Source organism: Meles meles, chromosome 11 (assembly GCF_922984935.1).
Source record: "Meles meles chromosome 11, mMelMel3.1 paternal haplotype, whole genome shotgun sequence".
NCBI lineage: Eukaryota > Metazoa > Chordata > Mammalia > Carnivora > Mustelidae > Meles > Meles meles.
Window position 1 is genome coordinate 84,252,715 of NC_060076.1, and position 22,336 is coordinate 84,275,050.

Below are 22,336 nucleotides of genomic sequence, written 5' to 3' on the forward strand. Positions count from 1 at the left end.
CCCCTACAATAATGTGTAATATATATTTTACATATATACTTATAGATTATATACACATATATTCCATAAATATATTATATATGTATACACACAGTATAATGTTTATATTCATTGGAACACAGATTGAGAAACCTTGCTCAGTATTCTTTTCCATACCTCCATATATCAACATGTTTGCAAAAGAATAATTCTTTCCAAAAGTCATGTCATAATGTATCAGTCACAACCAGACTGACTCCCATTTCCTACAATCTCAATAGATTAACCCATAAAAGGTTTGTTTTTCTCTCATGTCACAGTCTGATGCAGATCAGGTGGTTCTCATTGGTGGCGCTCTTCCATCTCCCAGGGATCTGAGTTGCTTCCATTTTTCCATCTTTATACTTCTTTTCTTCAAACCTCAAATAAAAGAGAGAGGAAAGTGGAGACACCATACCTGCTCTTACTTACCTCTACCAAGAAGTGGCATTATATGTTAACTACCTCTTATGTCCCCATTAGTAAGAACTTACTTATAAGGTTCCAACAGAATTGCAAGGGAGGCTGGAAATCATAATCTTTCTTCACACCCCAGAAAAAGAAATGCGGTGGTGGACAAATCACTTTTCTCTGGAACACATCACATGTATTTCCTTAACAAGAGGGAAAAAAAAAAAAGAGGTAACCTACTGGATCTCCATAGCCACTTCCAATATTTCCATTCATATTCAAGATACATTCATTTATTCAGCTAATAAGTACTTATTGATTGCCTGCTATGTGAGAGACAACATGCAGGGATGCCTTGGTAAACATGAAAGAAAAAATTCTGTCTTCATCAATTTTATAAACAGGCCATGAATAAGAAAATTTTCTTTTTCTGAACACTTGTCACTTTCTCTGCAAAGCAGTGTTTGAGGATAGCTATTATATATCTGTTACTGTGGTCAAAAATAGCATCTTGACTTTGATTTAGATCATAGACCTTAAAGAAAGACCATTAGAATTTAAATGACTATGTAATACATGGCTACATTTATCTTTAAAAATCTCCTATTAAGCTTTACAGTGTGTTTTTTTCCTTTTTGAAAAATTTCAAAAAAGCAGAAAAATCACAGTAAAATAACAAGCACATCTATACTAGAATGATTTACATTTTTAATCATTTTACAGTATTTGTTTTTTTTTCTTATAGAATACTTTCTGGACATACAAAAAACAGAAATTGGTTTATATAATTCCTGTCATATTTTATGTTTTCTTTTATATTTGTTTGTATTCATAAAGAATAGGTAATTGTTTTATAAATTTTAAAAATATGCTTAAATTATATATTTCACAAAGATAAAGATTATTGCCTCTCTACTATATAGTTAGCATTCAATAAATATTTGTTGGATGAATAAAGACATATATGCAATATTCTCCAACTTATTTTTACATAACTAAAAAAAAAAACAACATTTTACCAGATCATAACAAATGTACAAAGAAGCCCACCATTATGGTAATTGTAATAGGCAGAAATCTAAAGATATCCACCCAAGATTTCCATCTTCTGGTCATCTAATCAAATACTACCAATCTAGTCACCAGTGTGAAAGGGACTTTGCAAAACTAATTAATATTGCCAACTTTTAAATAGGGAGATTATTGTGGATTATCTGGGTGGATCCAGTTTAATCATCTGAACAGAAAATGTCTCTAGCTGAAGTCACAGAGGTGCAGAGAAGAAAGTGAGGCAGGAGAAATGAGACAGATTCCGAATGAGAGGAAGACTCAGTCGGCCACTGCTGGCTTTGAAGCAGCAAGGGGCCACAGACCAGGGAAAGTGGGTCGCTCTTGGTGGCTGAGAACAAACCCCAACCAGGATCCAGCAAGGAAGTTGAGACCTCAGTCCTGCCACCACCAGGGACTAAAGTTTGTTAACAACCTGAGTGTGCCTGGAAACAGATATCCGCTAGAGTTTCAGAAAGTAATGCAGGCTGATCTTCACCTTGGCTTTAGCTTTATAAGTCTCTAAACAAGTGAACCATGTTGTGCCTGGACTTCCGATGAGTGAGATAATAAATGCATATAAAGCCACTACTTTTGTTGTAATTTGTTACTATAACAATAGAAAAATAATACAGGTTTAGTTAATTATCACACAGCAAATACATTAGTATGGCCACCACCCAGGTGAAGAAATAAAACCTGCCCAACTGCTAACCATTCTCTATTCCCCAAATGTAACCACAATCTTCACTTTTAACACCATAAATTAGTTTTGATTATTTTTGAACATTATATTAATGAAATCAGAAGCACATATTATGTTGGATCTGGCCTCTTTCACTCAGTGCTATATGTATATGATGTATCCATGACTGTGCGTGTACGTCTAGCTTGTCATTTTCATTGTTACATGACATTTCACAACATGAATATATGTCACTATTTACATAAAATTGGCCTCAAAATTCATCCTGGTCTTCATTTTTCTTCCCATACCTTCAAATGCATTGAATATGTGTAGCTTATTTTAAATAATCGTGGAAACGTCAATGACATCAGGACAAGTAGAAACAGCACTAGGATAGCATCTTTGTGTCAGGCCTGTTAACAATTTCTGTCCCCTTCAAAACACATGAGGACTCACAGCTCACCTGTTTCTTTGAGAAAAATTTTATTTCCTGAATATCCCCTGCGCTGCAAATTCCATCCTGGGCTGTTTTAGGGAGGGAAGAAGGCCAGGCAGTGATTCAGAGGGTGCACCATATATTGGGAACCAAGGAAGAAAGGGATGTTATAAAGGAAATAGACTTGAAGGATATTATTATTTTGTGAAAAATGAAGAGCATGCATAGAATTTATTAGATTCCCTTAAAGATCCTTAACAAAACATGTAAAATAATAAGAGGAATACTAGATACTTAAATGTTTAAAACATACAGATTGAAATAATAAACCGTTAAGGAAAAGGAACAGGGAAAGTTTCTTGATATAACTGTGATACATCAGATTTGAAAGAGTGGAGAGTGGAAAGGATTCCAGACATAGAAATGCTAGCACATCAATTTCAGTGTATTTTTGAGATCTTTTATTTTTTTTCCTCCAAGAAATGTAAAGACAAATGTAATGATTTGTACATTTTTGTAAAGATGTACAAATAAGAGAGGTAGAGGGAGAGAGAGAAGTGGATAGAGAAGAACCTGTTAAAGGAGTAACTTTTCATTTATTATATATTTCATTATTATATATATTAGTGTCATATATAGTAATATATCATATAGAGTAGTATGTCAATCACAAGGAAGACAACCAGAATTGGCATTGCATATCTCTTCCTTAAGCCCAGTGCCTGCAATGGATATAATTCTTTGAGACTTTTCCCTATAAATACGGAGATTTTTTTTTTTCATTTTTTTAGAGGTGACAAAATGGTTTCATCAACATAGACCAGGGTTTCTAAATCTCAAAACTATCAACATTTAGGGCCTGATGATTCTTTGTTGGGGGGGGTCTATCTTGCTGTTTTGGGTTATTTAGCAGTATTTCTGGTTTATACTCAGTAGATTTTGGTAGTACTCCTTACCCTAAGTTGGATGTACTCTGGGGGACAAAATAGCCCTTGTTTGAGAACCTAAACTGTCAATTTAAAAAAAAAAAAATGTGGAGATCACAGTAGACTCTTAGAATCTGTTCTTGAAGTCCCTGTCACTACAGTAAATCTGTGAGCGTATAAAATTTAGAATTATGAAGTGCTATAGTAATCTAATAGATTGTAGTGCAGAAAAAAAAAATCAGAACACATAGCCCTTGCTCATTAGGATGCTAAAACCCTGAAAGTGTGTGTGTGCGTGCGTGTGTGTGTGTGTGTAAAATAGGTTTGACTTGAAAACTTAACATTCATCAAAGGATTCACTTAAAAGAGACTACACTGGGTGTGGTGTGGTCTAGCCACTCAGAAACCCTGCGTGGAACTCCCAAACATCTGTCAGGAGTTGTTGGTGGGAGCACAGATTTGGGTTAGAGCGTATCTACTCTACAGTTTGAAAGGAAACTAAGCAGCAATTGAGTGTTCAATCCAAGGGGCCAGATCACTGCCTACTGTTTCCTCTTGGAGTGATTCCAGGTAATATTTGCACATTTTAACGATTTTGGATTTGACTAACTTAAATAATTAAAGGCTGGAGCCAACAGTGCAAAAATATTTTCCCAAAATGAACAATGCGAGCCTGTCATCTATTTAAGAAAGAACGTTTGTAGTTATGGCACACGTCCTCTTTCGTTGTTATATAATAGGCTTATTCTCTGACTTGTGCTAAAGATTTAACGCCACAGTTCCACATGCATAATATCAGACACTAGGGATTCCTTGCTCCTTCTCAACCCCAAAATTCACGAAGTAAGATAAGATGCCTCTATTGTGTTATTTTCCCAGCTGCCATTCTTCACCGATGAGAGTAAACAGAGCGCTAAATGAATTACGGCTATTAATTTCTTTATGAAGGAATAATACTGTAATGAGATCTGCACAATTTTATCATCCGAGATTTCTATTTTTGTTACATGTTCACATGCGTGCTCTCAAAATCCCTCATTTGGAAATGTTCATAAAAGAAGTATCAAATCTATCTCTACATCAAGAATGAAATATGTAAAACCAGACTGGTTCCTTCCTTTCTTTTATACACTGATTTAAACATTATTTTCTGGGTATCTACATATGCCTCTAAAATCCCGTGCAACTGTTCAAATGTTGAAAGTAAATGAAATAATCATTCTTGTTTAAAAAAAATATATAAAACAACCTTTAGACCAAACGTGATGCATTATATTGACATAATAAATGTGGACATTAATTAAAGAGCAGCAGAATCCAGCAGAGAAGTTTGCCCTCCATCTGCTTGACTTGAGGTAATAACAATGTTCTGTTAACCCAAACTGACAGATTTTCTAGGGTTTGACTTGATCTCGAAAGTTGCTGCTCCTAGTATGAATAACCATATGTGTGACATCATCCATGGCAGGCCATGTGTAGTAAAATTCACCGCTGATTTATTTCTTGTTGTTTTTGTTTCTCGGTCTACCTTCCTCTGGAGCTCTGGGTTGTAGGTAACCCTTCACACGTTTCCTAGTTTACCACCGTGCACTTTCCCATACAAAATAGCTAGGCCTCCTGTGATGTCCCAGGTTCCAGTCACTTGTATTTGCCGAAAGGACATGCCATAAATTCACCTCGTGTCCTCACCGAGAAGAGAAGTAGGCTGGCGAAAGTGAAATATGGCATAGTAATCAATAGGGTTGTTATCCAAGCCAAATATGAAAGCAGAAGTGTGTTAAGCCCATCAGGTATTCTGTAAGAAAAGAACTTACAGAATTTTCTAAATAATAAATTAGTGGGATGAGGGATCTTGTCCCAGAACTGAAACTTACATCTTTGAATCTGTTCCCATCCAGTATGTATTAGTTAACCAAGGGAACTGTTTTCTTCTTCCATCTCATTACAGATCAAACATCAAAAGCTTCCCACTAGAAGCAGGCACCCAGGAGGCATTTTGCTTTGTCACAATACAGTATTCACAGCCTCGCTGATAGGAGCACTCACTCTCTTGGTAGCCTTAAAGAACAACAGTGTAGTTATTTGTTGTGCTTTTCCTCTCCTCCCCTGGAATTGTTGCTTCACTGTAATAAGTAACATTCCTTCCAATTATCTGAGTTCCTCAAGTCCACAGAGCTGACCCCATGACTTTCGAACCGACTCACTGTTTAAAGTCATTAATCCAAGATTATAAACATGGAGGGAGATTCATGAGAAAGGGATGAACTCATGGTTCCTGAAGAAAGACAATGGCATGCAGTGTTTTCTCAGGGGCTGCGTGTGCGTGTGTGTGTGTGTGTGTGTGTGTGTGTGTGTGTGTGTATGTGTCTGTGTTGATTTTAAATCCTCCTTCTTTTCCTGAGAGGATTTTCCCCCTCATCTTTTGAACTGTCCTCATCCTGTGGCATGTTTTAGTTGTAGCCGTCAGCAACACCTATTGCGGCTGGCATACTGGAATGGCTTGTTTTTCTCCCAGTCTTTGCTGGGACAGCAGATTCCAGAAGGCAACGAACATCCTGATGGAGCAGTGTTAATATTGGACAGATCAAACTTGCCAGCTTTTATCCACTTGCCAATGCCAGAATTTACTCACAAATTGCTCACCTTTCTTGTAAACCTGTCTACTGTTTTTGAAATTGGAAATGGCAATGAAGTACCATTGGTGACTCTGTATTAAGTCAGAAAAACTGAGATATATTTATGGAATTGAAGGCATTATACTTTGTTTCTAGGGATCATCTTGAAGGTTTTGACGTTCTCTGGTCTTTCTTCTTGGTTCTATGAAGGAATTTTTTTCTTTCTTCCTTTCTTTTTTTTTTTGAAATTTCTGGAGGGAAAGAAGAAACTGCGTAAAATAGACACCTGTATTCTATACCTCTCTATTTAAAAGCTAATGTAATAATTAGAAATCTGAAACGCTGTGCGTGCGTGTGAGCTTGATACGTATCCAAGTCTTTCATCTTCACCAGAGATCTGATTAAATCTTCTGAGATCTTTTTGGAAGCTAAAGAGAAGTATTCTGAATCTGCATCATTTTGATACTACGTTACATAGGAAATTAAAACATTCTTTTTGTTGCTGGAATTGGCTTTAGAACAGACAGCATGACTCCCCCCTGGTCTGGAGCTCTGATGTCAATGTGAACTAAAATATTCTCTCTCCCATCCATTCCCAATCTCTGCTGCTTTTGCTGTCTCCTTATAAAGATTATACATTCACTTAGCAAATGAAGAAAGGAATTAGTGATGCTCTCTCATTTCCTGTCTTCCCACAGATGGTGATAAATTCAAATTCAGACTCCATTAAACCTGAGTAGAGAAACCCAGCAGGTGGCTGTACTAATGGAAAATCCTGGCTTTGGAATAATGGGAATTACAACCGACAGCTCTTCTACACCACAAAAAAGATGATGTATCCTTATTGACAGTGTCGCATTTGAGTCCAGAAGGCTGATCTGATAGTTCATTCCTGGCACAACGGAAGCTAAAAGCCCCCTGGGTGTTTTCTTGGCCACACCACTGTAATTTTTGTCATATGAACTTTCTATTACAATTCATTTTACAAATCTCATATAAGCTGAAGAGAGCAAGAGGAATAGGAGGGAGGGGAAAAGAAAGAGGGGAACTTTCTTTTGCCTACAGGCATACTTTTATTCTTTTTTCTTGGTTTAAAGGACAAATAAAGGTTGACATACAACAGTATTTCCAGCCAATTCAGTATTTTTAATGCTGACATGCTTGGCCCAAGTTCTTTCAAAGATCCTAGACAAGCTCATCTAAGGGAGTTTCTGTTTAAAAGATGCATAGATTTCCCTGGAGGTGGAATGCCTGATGTTCCACTAGAATTCTTGCTGGAATCTTTCATTGGTATGTATTTTTTTTTCCTTGCTTTTCTCTTAGCTCCACCCTCCTTTTTAAACTCCAACATGTTGTTTGCAGAATAATAATAATAATAATAATAATAATAATAATAATAAAATAAAGTAAAGAAAGAAAGGATTTGATCACACCTATCTGAAAAAGCGTCTGCATGTTCAAATATTTAAAACCTCATATTTTCAATAAGCCTTTGAGTCTCTGAAAATATAACAAGGAGTTATCAAAATATTTCATTGTATTCTCCATCTGGCAGCAGTTTAAAAATATTATATTAAGATTAATAATCATACTTTGCACTTACTCAATATAACATGTTTCCTCTCAAGAACAGTTAGTACTTGACAAAACTGAACTGAGTCATTGACACTTTTTCCCCCGCAAACACTCCCCAGGGTGAAAACAAAAACAAAAATGTGGGAGAAAAATTTAAAAGACAGGTAAAGGGGTGCCTGGGTGGCTCAGTGGGTTAAAGCCTCTGCCTTCAGCCCAGGTCATGGTCCCAGGGTCCTGGGATGGAGCCCCATATAGGTCTCTCTGCACAGCAGGGAGCCTGCTTCCTCCTCTCTCTCTCTGCCTGCCTCTCTGCCTACTTGTGATCTCTCTGTCTGTCAAATAAATAAATAAAATCTTTAAAACAAACAAACAAACAAAGGACAGGTAAAGGTTGGAGATGGCCTGGAGAGGTTAGCTTTTCATTCAAGGCAGAATTTTCTCCTTCAGTCCATCAATCTCAGTCAACTTTCATTTCGCAGCTTTTTGAGTAAGAACTTCGTTCTACCCCAGTAAAGAGCTGGGGCATCCAGCTTTCATTGCCCCCAAGTTCAAAGCTTAGGAATTGGCCTTTAACTGAAACACAGACCTACAAGCCTAGAAACTTGCGGCTCACAGTGAGGGATCACTGGACCTTGGAGAAGAGGAACACAGACCTGATGAGGCCATAACAGAGAGGGATATGGTAGCAACGGACTTACTTCTATCCTCTCCACAAGGATGAACTGGAAATTGATGTAAGTACTTCCATATAACGTGTGTGTGTGTGTGTGTGTGTGTGTGTGTGTGTGTGTGAATATATATCTTTTAACACATGCATATATATAGAGTCCTCATTGCCTTTGGGTTTCATCATTTCCAATTAGCTTGTTTATGTTATGATGTTCTGAATTAAATAACTGCCTAGATATTTGTCTCATGTGGATATCCCCAACTGAAAGGCCAACAGTGACTCCCTATCACACTGAAGAAGGGCCAGGTCACAGCCAGAGAGAAGCTCACTGTGGATGTTACTAGAGGAAAATTATTTGTACCTGAGCACACTAGGAAAACAAAGTGCCAAATCAGAAGGGCTATGAAATACTTTTATCTTCAGATGGTTTTGTCGTGTGAAAGCGCAAAACCCCCATGCACAGACTGTCAACAAAATCAGGGAAATCTCAAATGAAGACTGGTAATTGAGTTCCCTGTTCGTATTTTAGCGTCTACCACTGTTGCCTACAGATATAAATTGCTAGGGAGACAGACTTGGAAAACCTAAAATATCCGAAGATGTGAAAATACTATCAATTTGCATTTAAACAATTGTAGTAGTCATTTTATTGACTGCTTAACATGTGCTGGGCTCCGTTGGTTGTATTATTTAAGACTTGTGATTGCCTTTTAATACTGCCGTTTCACAGAAGAGGAAGCAGAGACTTACAATTGAGGTTACTTTACCTAGGTCACTTTGCTTGGATGGGGTAGGATAGAGTTTGAATTCAGGTTTCACTGACTCCAATAGCATCAGAACCGCAGTCATGTAAGGCAGTGGTTGTCAAGCAACATCAGTATTATCTAAAAACTTCTTAGAAATGCAAGTTCTTGGGCCCCAACACAGACTTATTCAAAAACCCTGAGTCTAGGTTCCAGAAATCAGTGTTTCTAACAATCCTCCAGGGTATTCTGATGTGCACTAATGTTTAAGAACCACGGTTGTGTGTTGGGAAGGATGTGGAAAAAAGAGAACCTTTGTTCACTGACGGTGGGAATGTAAATTGGTACAGCAATTTTGGAAAACAGTGAGGAGGCTCCTCAAGAATTTAAAAATAGAACCGCCAGATGGTTCAGTAATCCAACTTCTGGGTATATGTCGAAAGGAAATGAAATCAGTATCTCGTAGAGAGATCTGCACGCCCATGTTCATTGCAGCATTATTCACAATCACCAGCATGTACACACAACCTTAAAATGTGCCCTCCAATGGAAGAATGAGTAAAGAAGAATGGATAAAGAGGTAAGACTATGATCAGTCATGACATAGAAAATCCTGCCGTCTGCAACAATATGCGTGAAGCTAGAAGTCACTATGCTAAGTGAAAGAAGGTAGACAGAAAAAGGCAAACTCTGTATGATCTCATTTATATATAGGATATACATAAAGAAAAAGTTGAACTCGTAGAAACAGAACACGAATAATCGTTACCATGGCCTGGGGCTGAGGAGATGGGGAGATGCTGGTCAAAGGATACAAGGCTTCAGTTACAAGATGATTAAGTTCTGAGTGTCTGATATGTAGCTCAGTGACCGTAGTTGATACTACTCTTGTATATCGAAATTAGTTGAGGGTAGAGCTTACGGGTTCTCACCACATACACATACACAAATAGGCAGCTAAATGAAGTGATCACAACCTGATTGTGGTGATTATTTCACAAAGTATATGTCTATCAAAGTATCACATTTTACACTTTAAACACATATGATTTTGTCAATTATACCTCAATGAAACTGGAGAAAAAAATGTTTTTAAATGAAAAATATCAAAGAATTGCAATTATGGACTTAGAATTGCTTAGAATTACTTGGTGATACTCCAGTTCTAGCCTTGTACTATGTCCCAGCAACAAATCTCCTTTTTGCCTAAGCTTGAGGGTGCCTCTCTTTTCTGGCAACCAAAATCAATACCAAATCCAGAATAAAGAAGGTTTGTTTCTGGGGCATCAATATTCAAACTCCAGGGGCGCCTGGGTGGCTCAGTGGGTTAAAGCCTCTGCCTTCAGCTCAGGTCGTGATCCCAAGGTCCTGAGATCGAGCCCCATATCGGGCTCTCTGCTCAGCAAGGAGCCTGCTTCTCCCTTTCTCTCTCTCTCTGCCTGCCTCTTTGCCTGCTTGTGATCCAGTCTGTCAAATAAATAAATAAAATCTTTAAAAAAAATATTCAAACTCCAAATCTATGATTTGTTCAAACAATTTGTTCAATATTTTTAGAGAAGATTAACATTGTTTCATTTTTGGGTTCCTGTTCAATATTTGTTCTTTTACAAAAAACTTTATTTTTAAAATTTTTAAATTTAAATTCATTTAGCCAACATATAATACATCATTAGTTTTAGATGTAGAGTTCAGTAATTCATCAGTTGCATATAACACCCAGTGCTCATCACATCACATGTCCTCCTCAATGTTCATCACCCAATTATCCCATCCCCCCACCAACTTCCCCTCCAGCAACCCTCAATTTGTTTCCTATGATTAAGCGTCTTTCATGGTTTGTCTCCCTCCCTGATGGCTTCCCATTCAGTCTTCCCTCCCTTCCCCTATGATCCTTTGTGCTGTTTCTTATATTCCACATATGCATGGAACCATATGACAATTATCTTTCTCTGGTTGATTATTTCACTCAGCATAATACCCTCCAGTTCCATCCGTGTCGATGTAGGTGGTTAAGTATTCATCCTTTTTTATGGCTCAGTAATATTCCATTGTGTGTGTGTTTGTGTGTGTGTCTGTGTCTGTGTCTGTGTATAGTAGTTCAGTATTTGTTCTATTCTGGCTTGAGGTTAAAGGCTACTGTGACTTTGCAGGTGAGGGTTTGGAAGGGGTTGGTACTAATTAAGGCACTTTTCACATCTTCAGTAAGGCTCTTCCCTTTACCTTATTACTCACCCCTGGCCTCAGTGCACCTGGTCACGCTGAGAACAGTGCCTCACCAGTGGGCGAACTGGCAAACTAACCCCAGGATCTCTTCAGGGCCCTAAAGTTTTCTGTGCTGAGACTTCTTGGCTCATTTCATTCATCAGTGTTTTCTTGGCTCTGTGTCATGCAGAAATTTATTGCAGTATTTAATTTTTGAATCTTATACCAGTTATATAATTTACTGTGTCTACTTACACACTTAAAATAAAAATGTAAATATAAATCTTAATTTGGGAGGAGCAAAAAAAAAAATATCTGTTTTCCAATATACTCAGAATGAATCTTGTTCTCTTTTCTTTCTTGAACTTTACCAAACAGATGTGTGAGAAAGCCCATAACTTCTTCCTGAAAACCAAAAAAAAAAGATAAAATATTTTAAGGAAATTTAAAATATTTTAATTTACTCAAATTATGCCTTAAGACCAATTACTGAGTCATAAAATCATCTAAGTGGTGTCAATCAGCCCTAGAAAAGACTAAGTAAAATGAAATAGACTAGACTGGAATAGAAAATAAAATATCAGTTTATCATATAAAAATACTATTTTGTGAAACTTTTGTTTCTATTTTACATTTCAGGGTGTGCACACATGCACACACATGCGTGCAGACATGAGTTTGTGTGTGTGTTCCAAACTTTTTAATTGTGCCACAAAATATTGTGGTAAAAAAATGAAAAATGCATTTCTTACTATGGATTCTGGGTCATGGCAAAGAGTTTGAAAAATACTTCCTTGGTCTCTACAGGAGGAAGGGAGAAAAATTAACTACTGTGGGTCCAAAGTGGTACTCCCAATCTGCAACAACTCCCAATCTACATGTGAATTAAGTATTTTTACCCTGGTGTAGTGTTGGGAATGGCCAGCAAAACCTGTACCGATGGATGAGAGATTACTCCAGACTTGGCTGTGAAAGAGAGGAGAAGGCAAGGGGGCAATACTCAGAAAGAAAGACCCTTTGCTCTTCTTTACTCTCACCTTTATTCATAGTTCAGGATAATCACACAAGCAAGTGATGTGGGACAAGGGCTTACAGAAGACAGAAGTCTGATTATGGAAAGATACAATGTGCTGATCACCTTGTTCTAGGAGTTCTGCTAAACTTAGCTTTAGGGGACAATGCATACATCTCTTAGATCATGGGGTGATTGTCTGGGCTAAGACAGCTTCAGGGAAGGCAACTCCCCACAGCATTCGAACAGCTGAGTGGCCCCACAGCCCTCTGCTTTCCAAAAGCCTGTGCCCTTCTCTGAACCCTTCCATTGCCCCCGGCAGCCTCCATGTTACATTTTAGCAAGCTGGGTATTATGTATGATTTCATACTCTACCTTAACCCCAACATTGTAGAAACCTGAAGAGGCTTGAAGACACATGGACTGATCCTAAGAATGAATGCATGGAAGCAGAAGTTCTAGACTTAAACTGAGTATGTACTAATAACAAAATCTGATGTTTTCATTATATTTTTTCCATTATATTTTGTCTGCCTGTATTAGGTCATTTTTTAACCCAAAAAAGGATCAAGTTAAAACATTCAGATTATGGAGTAATGCATAGTAACTTACTATTAAATAGCAAGGTATTTTCATTTGCTTGTTATCACAACGAATTAATCCCAGAATAGATAAGCCAGATTAAAGAATACGAAAGGAAATCATGTATACTGATATATTCCTGTTTTGTTCTTCAAATTTTGTTAAAATGTTTTAAGTATATTTTGTTTTTAAATAAGCCTAAATGTGATCCTACTTTTTGTAAACTCTCCTATGCCTTACATGTCTATATTCATGCATTTTTCACCTTTAAAAACTTTTATTAGTATCTTTTCCCAAAATCCATGGGAAATCACCCAAATAATTAAGGCTGACAATGGCAATACTAGAACTGTATCTTACAAAGTTAATTTTGTAGTATTGTGGATAATGTAGTGGGAAAAAGGAAAAAGGGGAAAGCAGACTAATTAGGAATTTTGATGAATTCAGGAGAGAGAGATGATGATGATGATGATGACTATAGACTTGGTCAGTAGAAGTGGTGATATAAAATAAAAGATGAATCCTAGAGATTTTTATTTTAGACATAGAGAAATAGGTAGGGGAAATCCCAAGCCTACATCAGTAGGGGTAAGATTAATAAAGGAAGAAACATGGAAATTTCCAGCAGGAAATTAAGAAGGGTTGAAATCTCATTAGTTAGCATTGTCCAGAGAAACAGAACCAAAAGGATGGATGGATGGGTGGATGGATGATAGATAGATAGATAGATAGATTGATTGATGGATTCATTCTAAGGAACTGGCTCATGTGATTGTGGAGGCTGACACATCCAAAATACTCAGATTAGACCAATGGACTGGAGACCCACAAAGTGGTTGATTTTGCAGTTAAAGTCTGAAAACAGTCCAGAGACAGAATCCCCTTTCTTCGGGGGACCCCAGTCTGTTTTGTGTTAAAGCCTTCAACTTACTAGATGAGGACCACCCACATCATGGAGGGTAACCTGCTTTACTAAGGTTAAATACTTATATTTAAGTACTTAAATACTAATCTCATCCAAAAAATACTAATTACTAATTACTTAATTACTAATTACTAATTACTTAATTACTAATTACCTAATTACTAAATACTTAAATACTAATCTCATCCAAAAAATAACTTTACAAAGATATCCTGTCTGGTGTTTGAACAAATATCTGGGTACAGTGACCTAGCCACATTGACACATAAAATTAACCATCATAAATTAGAAATAAGGTTTGTCAAGCAAGTAAGACCATGCTTTGCCTTTGCATAGAGTAAGCACTGTATTTGTGATTGCCAGCAGGTCCAAGAAGAGGATGTAAGTAGCTTACTGAAGAGAAGTGATAAAATATGGAGGTTATTATTGAGAGGGGAATGCCAAGCACGGACTGATTTTCACTATGTCCATTCCTGAGTTTCTGTTCCCACTGCCAACACTTTTCAGGCTTACTTCAGCCTCAATAAAAGCCCAAACAGGCAAGAGTATTGTAACCATTTTTTTTTGTGTGTGTGTGTGGTAGATTTCCCTTTTTATTTATTTATTTTTTTTTCAGCGTAACAGTATTCATTCTTTTTGCACAACACCCAGTGCTCCATGCAAAACGTGCCCTCCCCATCACCCACCACCTGTTCCCCCAACCTCCCACCCCTGACCCTTCAAAACCCTCAGGTTGTTTTTCAGAGTCCATAGTCTCTTATGGTTCGCCTCCCCTCCCCAATGTCCATAGCCCGCTCCCCCTCTCCCAATCCCACCTTCCCCCAGCAACCCCCTCATGTTCCTTTTTCCCTCTCTTTTCAAATGGACTCAGAATAAAATTGTCTTTCACTACAAGGACGAGCATATAATCAATATTATGAAAGGCCTGAATTCCCAATAATCTTCCAGGTACATTTGGAAATGAAATCATTGAGACCAGAATAAGAATAATAATAGATGAGTGTCTTTCATTTGACTGTATATATTTATCATTTTAAATTGATTTTCAAGAATTATACTTCTTAAAAAACAAATGTGTCATTTTACTTCAGATCCAGCTTTATCTTGAAACTTATGTTAGCCTAAACAGACTGTCAAAATATGAGATGGGTATTTTAAAAATACATTTTGATAATCTGTTCTACATGCGATTCCTTCAGCCAAAGTCTTGAATTTTTGAACTGTTAGAGAACAATATTTTTTACTAAGAACCATATTCCTTAAAATATTTAAACTTTCTTTTCAGAGGTATAAGTAAAAGAGAGTAATAAATTTCAAAGTAATAAGCCCACTGAAACATAATTTAAGAAGGTTTTAGGTATTATTATTGTTTAATATAATTATATCATATTTATAATATTATTATTTGAAGTACATTAGTATCAAGTTCTGTTATAAAGCATTGTTTAAAAGAAAACAATGGAAAAGAAGAACAAAGTTGAATAACTATGCTATCTGATTTCAGGATTCACAGTAAAGCTCTAGTGATCAAGTCAGTATGTATTGGCATAAGGATAGACACAGAGATTAAAGCATCAGAATAGAGAACCAGATTAGACCTACAAACATATGGGCAATTGTTTTTTTGACAAAGATCCAAAGGGAGGAAAGATAGTCTTTCAATTACAAAAAAGCTGAACCTCTGTCCATATCTTAAATCATACCCAAAAATGAACTCAAATGGATTGTAGACACATATGTAAAGGCTGAAATTATAAATTCCTAGGAAAAACATAGGAGAAATTTTTGTGACCGTGGGCTAGGCCAAGCTTTCTTGGATAGGACAGAAAACTCAGAAACCATTTTTAAAAAAAAGTGATAAATTAAACCCCATCAAAATTAAGGAACTTGTACTTTTCTTGAAGACCCAATATAAAAAAAAAAAATTAAAAATGGCCAAAATCCCAAACACTGGCAACACCAGATGCTGGCAAGAATGTGAAGTAATAGGAACTTTCATTCACTGCTATTGGGAATGCAGCACTGTATAACTACTTTGGAAAACGATTTGGCACTTTCTTACAGACTAAATGTACTTTTACCATATAATCTAGCAATTGTACTCCTTGCTATTTACCCAAAGGACTGAAAACTTCTGTCAACACAAAAACCTCCACCCACATATTTATCCCATCTTTATCCATAATTGTCAAAACTTGAAAGCAACCAAGATGTCCTTCAGTAAGTGAATGGGCCAGAGAGTGGAATATTACTAAGCACTAAATTTAGAAATGAACTGTCAAGCCATTACAAGACATGGCAAAACCTGAAATAAGCCAATCCAAAAGTGACATGCATGATTCCAACTATAGGGTATTCTGAAAAATGCAGAACTATGAAGAGAGTTAAAAAAAAAAAAATCAGGGATGCCTGGGTGGCTCAGTTGGTTAAGTGGCTGCCTTCAGCTTAGGTCATGATCCCAGGGTCCTGGGATCGAGTCCCACATCCGGCTCCTTGCTCCGTGGGGAGCCTGCTTCTCCCTCTTCCTCTACCTGCCACTCTGCCTACCTGTACTCTATCTCTCTGACAAATAAATAAATAAAATATTTAAAAAAAAATCAGTGGTTAACCAGAACTTTCAGGTGAAGAGATGATCAAATGGAGCCCAGAGTCCATGAAAATCCCCTTATGATACTACAACAAATGACATGTCCTAATACATTTCTGTAAACCTCTAGAATGTACAGCACCAAGAGTGAACCCAAATGTAAACCAGGGTGACTGTGATATGTCAGTGTAGGTTCGTCACTTGTAACAAGTGCACCTTCTTATGTGAGATGGTGTTAGTGGGAGCAGCCATGCACGTGTGTGGCATAGGATATATTTGGGACATCTCTATGCCTGCCTCTCGCTTTTGCTGTTAAAACTTCTTAGAACTGTTCAAAAAAAAAAGTAAGTGGTAAAAAATACAGACAGGGAGAATATTTGGAAAACATATATTTGATATAATGTTTGTATACAGAATATATTTTTAAAATTACAAGACTACAAGTAGCCCAGTTTTTTAAAAAGCCAGATTTGAGAAGATACTTCACAAGACAAATGACAAGACCAGCCCAGGAAAAGATGCCCAATTTCACTGTCCGTTAGGGGAAGACAAATTGCCACAATGGGATTCCCCTACACATCTGTTAAAATGGGTGATGAGAACGCAGAACCAGTGGAGCTCTCCTGCCTTGCCTATGAGAATGCAAAACTGTCACAGTCACTTTGGAAAACAGTCCGGCAGTTTCTGATAAAAAGGAAGCCTACACAACAAACATACTTACGACTCAATAACCTTACAATCTCTTATGCAATCTTAATCTCTTATGCAAGAGAAGTGAAATTACATGTCCACACAAATACCTGGATATGAATGGTCATAGTAACTTTATTCATAATTGTTAAAAACTGGACACAATCCAAATGTCCATTACAGTGAGTGAATAAACACACGGAAGTACTTCTGTACAGTGGAATACTGCTCGCCAACTTTTCAATGTATCTGTATAAAGTTGTCCCTTTATTTATTGATAAAAAAGAATGAACATGCACAAATGAAGATGGGTCTTAAACTATTATGCTAAATAAAGGAAGGCCACACAAAAATCCATGTACTATATGGTTCAATTTTTATGACATTTTAGCAAACACAATTTTATACGGACAGAAATCAGATCAGTGTAAGCCAGGATCTGAGGTTAGGGGAAGCAGACCGAAGACTTTATTATTATAGAGAATAATAAGGGAAGACACTTTAGGGAGGTGGAAATATTTTATGGGTTGGTAATGGTTGTGGTTACACACTCAGTAGGTTTGTCAAAACTCAGAGAACTTTGTCTTTTCATGTATTTAAATTATACCTCAATAAACCTGGCCTTTAAAAAAAAAAAACATAGGTTTTGATTAAGAAAGAACTAGGTTGGTATGTTATTACAGAAGATGCTGACCTTGTGACCTTGAACAAGTTTCTTAACTTTGAAATGTTAGTGTACCTCCCTTTGTATTAGTCTATGCCAAGTGTTGAGCACAGAGCCTCCTTCTGAGTTTTAGTGATTACAAAAAGGATGGGGATGATCACTATACCACATAGTGAGCTGAGCAGAAAGTGGGGATGGGATAGAGGTGATGGGTACAAACGTAACTCTTCTCTAGGATGAACACAAAAACCCATGCACCCCACCGCTTCCAAAACCAGGCTCATCTTACCAAGTAAATTCTTACAGCTTACAGAAAGTAATTTAAAAAGTTTCATTGCCAACACAGGAAAAATATAAACTATAAATATATGTGTGTGTATCATATACAGTTTGTTAATTGGAGTGTGAATGCAGCAGAAAGAGGGTATGAGTAATAGGTGGCTTAAGCCAAATTTAGTCTAGTCAGATCCTTGTTCTGCCAATATACCTCAAGCTTAAATGGTATCACTGAAGCTGTTTCAGACTTGAATTGCTCCAAAGCATTATCCCCGTGCCAACTAGGCTGAAATCTGGTGGTAGTATACTTCTGCAGCCAGATATTTATTTACAGCCTCACTTAAGCCATGCATAACTTTATAAGCACTTATAATGCTACACTCAGACAATTTGTGAAGCAAACGTATGCTGGGAAATAAGCAGTTTACAATATGAAATACATTTTTATATGGGGAAGGTTGTTGGAGATGTATGTGGTTAATTAAACAGTCAAGCTCATGGATCACCATGCAGAACTATGAACATGAGAGTCATAACCACTTTTGGTGACTTTTTGTTTCAAATTTGACTCTGTGATTAGATGAATTTACCTCCCTACAGCACCTAAGTAGTAGTGAGCCTATCCTCTTCCTTTCCTGGGATCTTATAACAGAAAAGAAATTCTACTTATTGACCACCTCTTTAAAAAACAGATTTGGGGGGAAAAAAAAGAAAAAAGAAACAGATTTGGGGAACAGAACTAGATTCTCTCTGTCTCCCAAATCCACGTTTGTTGTCTGTTTTTGATCACGCCTTGACACCTCTCTTTCATATGCTTCTCCTGTTTGGGAGAGGGGTAGTGCATGTTTGAGGGGTAATTATAATTTTTTGTTTTTAAATCCAAGGATTTGAATGTTTAAACATTAGATGTGTGTACTGTCTATACATATACAAATATGTGTTCATAAATTAGCATCTAACAATAATGAAGTAACAGCTGAGTGCCTGTGGTGTGCCCACTCTTGTCCATAAATCATAAGCAACTTTACCTAAGGCTAAGCAGTGGTTGGTTTGAAATTTCACATTAAGACTAACTTTTCATTACAAGTCAATCAAAAGTGAGCTTTGCACAGTGGCAGTATCGTAGCCAATGAGGTTTATCCGAGGCGCAATTATTGCTAATTGAAAAGTGAACTCACTCACACAGTTGTGACATTCTGATGCAATTCAAAAGGGAAAACGTTATTAAAATTATGAAAACAAGCTATCCATTCATATTTTCAGTAGTTTGAACCATGAAAGCAACATAAGCACATTATAGAGGAAACAGTTACCCATAATTTCATTTTCCTTGGAAAACCATTCTTGTTTCATAGCCTTCTTCATATCTGTGTGACTTTTGCAGTGTGTGTCTCCTAAAAAAGAAACATACCTGAATTTCTAAAGGAGGAGTTCACAAACTCAGACCTAAGGTCCAAATTCAGCCAGCTGCCTATTTTTATACAAACCACAAGCTAAATCAGATTTTTATGATATTAAATGGTGGAAAACCAAAAGAAACGCTATTCCATGATGTGCGAAAATTATATAAAGTTCAAACTGCATTGTTGATAAATGAAATTTTCTTGAACTACAGCCATGCTGATTTCTTTATGTATTGTCTGTGGCTGCTTTTTAGCTTCATCGCGCAGTAGGTTAAGTCAAGTGAGGCACTGACCTTGGGCACAGAATTTAAGAGGGTGCCCAGAAACTCAGTAATAAAGATAAATAATATTCTAATGTAATATTTTACAACTCAAAGTTAATACCAAATATTCATGATAAACAAAATATCAAAATTTTATACAGGGCTGCATCAGTACTGTAATGGCAGAACTGAGGGATTAGACCAGGACTATGGCCTATAACACCGAAGCCATCAATTGTCTGGGTTTTACCAGAAGAGTTTGCCAACTCCTGCTCTCCAGCATTCAGTCCTTAATACTGTTTTCCTGTTTTCACCAAGGTTTTCTTCTTTAGTATCAGATCAATAACATTTGTGACCAAGACATTCCATGCCAAGGCTCTTTGTCAATCAGAAGAAAGGATATAAACCAAATGAAATATATTTGATTAGCAATATGACAGGCAGGAACTGTTCTCATTGTGACTGTGGTGTTCTTAAAGAAAAGAAGGAGGAAGGTGAGGAGGAGGAATCATGCCATGTGACCCAGACAGAATTCTGTGTGAAAGGCTGGCTCTAACATGATACCAAGGAAGATGGGTGGCAGGGATGGGCATAAATTTATAGAGAGCACCATTCAACCAGACGTTACCAAATACTGCTTGCTTAAAAAAAAGTAGTTGTTAATTCATGTGTGGTACCAGGTTATTCTGCACCATAATTTCACTCTGAGGAGGTTCAGGATACCAGCCACCAAACCTTAGGTATCATTTAAATTCTGAAAAGGAAGGGCACAGACTCTGTCAAGGATCTGCCTACACTTTTCATGTATGGTGGCTAAGTCATTAAACCAAATGCTAAATACTAGAAGTGAAATGCCATGTAATGAGATTAAATATCTATTTCTACAGATCATTGTTTAAATTCTTATTTGTTGTTCTGAACTCTATTTTTCCATCTGTTGGTTTTTATAAACCGCTTGTGTCTTAATGCTGTTAAGGTGAACGTTAGTTTTTCATACTTACCCAAACAAATCTTTGACACTAATTTGCCAGAAGTCTTTTCTTATTGTTCAGAGTCTTGGAAAAATTCTTCATAAGGGCACACTTGGAATTTCTTGCACGTTGGGACTGGTTCTGCTTTGCAAAGATCTTGTGCTGTGACAAGCATACGTGCATTTGTCACCTGAACAAAGTTACATTTTGCCTGTTTTTCTAAACCTTGTACTAAGAACGCCTGAGGTTTTGATTTTTGTTCCTAAGAAATATATCAAATTTAGATATTATATTCCCCAATAGCCACTTACTAAATATTTGAAAAGATACCCAGCTTTTATATTGTGTAAAGTCATTTCGGACACAAATACAGCGGTCTTGCACATTCTTTAAAATATTTGATTATACAGGCCTGCAACAAATGAAGAAAGGTAGATTTTTTTTTTGAGGACTATTGTATAGTCATTGTATTATTAGATGACAAAGATACTTTATTTCTGCAACTTATGGTTAACACTGGTGATTGTGACATTTATTTGTGCTTTTAAAAAATTGGTTGTTAGATATTCTGAGTGGTGATATTTACAAACATTCTCAATTATAGACAGTCTCAATTCTGATCCTTCAACTCCATCCCCTGGCACAGTTGAATCATATAGCAACTTATTAGAACTTCAGTCTTGGTGGTCTGTCACCAGAAATTCATCATTTATGAAAACAAAATACTTAAAAAACTCCAGAATTGAAAAATTACAAATGTTAGAAAAAATATGTCAAGTTTAACATTGTAAAATTATTCAGATATTATGATACATGCCTAAGAAAAGTATGACCTCTCTGTTAGGTAGAATGACTACTAAGTGCTCAGTGTCTGGCTCACCATTATATATATGCAGCGAATTGCTTATAGTAATCTTTTTTTTTTTAAGATTTTATTTATTTATTTATTTATTTATTTATTTATTTATTTATTGGAGAGAGAGCGCGTGCATGAAAGGGGGAAGGTCAGAGGGAGAAACAGACTCCCTGCTGAGCAGGGAGACCAATGCAGGACTCCATCCTGGAACTCCAGGATCATGACCTGAGCTGAAGGCAGTTGTTTAACTAACTGAGCCACCCAGGTGCCCGCATGTAGTACTCTTTTAATGATGATTCATTGAATAAATGAACTCAATACATTGAACAAACACTGATAAAACCGTATTGACACATGCTATCATTGTGGACCTTGACAAAGTCTCATCAAGCATTTTAAAGTCCAGGGGCACCTGGGTGGCTCAGTCAGTAAAGCATCTGCCTTCAGCTCAGGTCATGATCCCGGGGTCCTGGGATCCAGCCGAGGTGCATCTGGCTCTCTGCTCAGTGGGGGGTCTGTTTTTCTGTTTCCCTCTGCCCCTCTCCGCACCCCCGTTCATGTTTGCCCTCTCTCTCTCTCAAATAAAATCTTAAAAAAAATAAAAAATAAATAAAACTATAGAGCCTATGTTAGAAATGTGGATAGATAGATAGACAAATAATATACATCTAGAAAGTGTGTAATAACGCTGTAAGTAAACTCAGATCCATGCCTAAAAAGAGTCAGGAGTTGTTTTTTTTTTAAACTTCTGTCTAAGGGGGGCTGTAACAGTACTG

General features: G+C 36.9%; 1 pseudogene; it reads left to right on the forward strand.

Moving 5' to 3' along the window:
* The first annotated feature begins 19,167 nt into the window (after positions 1-19,167).
* On the forward strand, positions 19,168-19,337 carry LOC123953625 (annotated as a pseudogene).
* Positions 19,338-22,336: the final 2,999 nt, after the last annotated feature.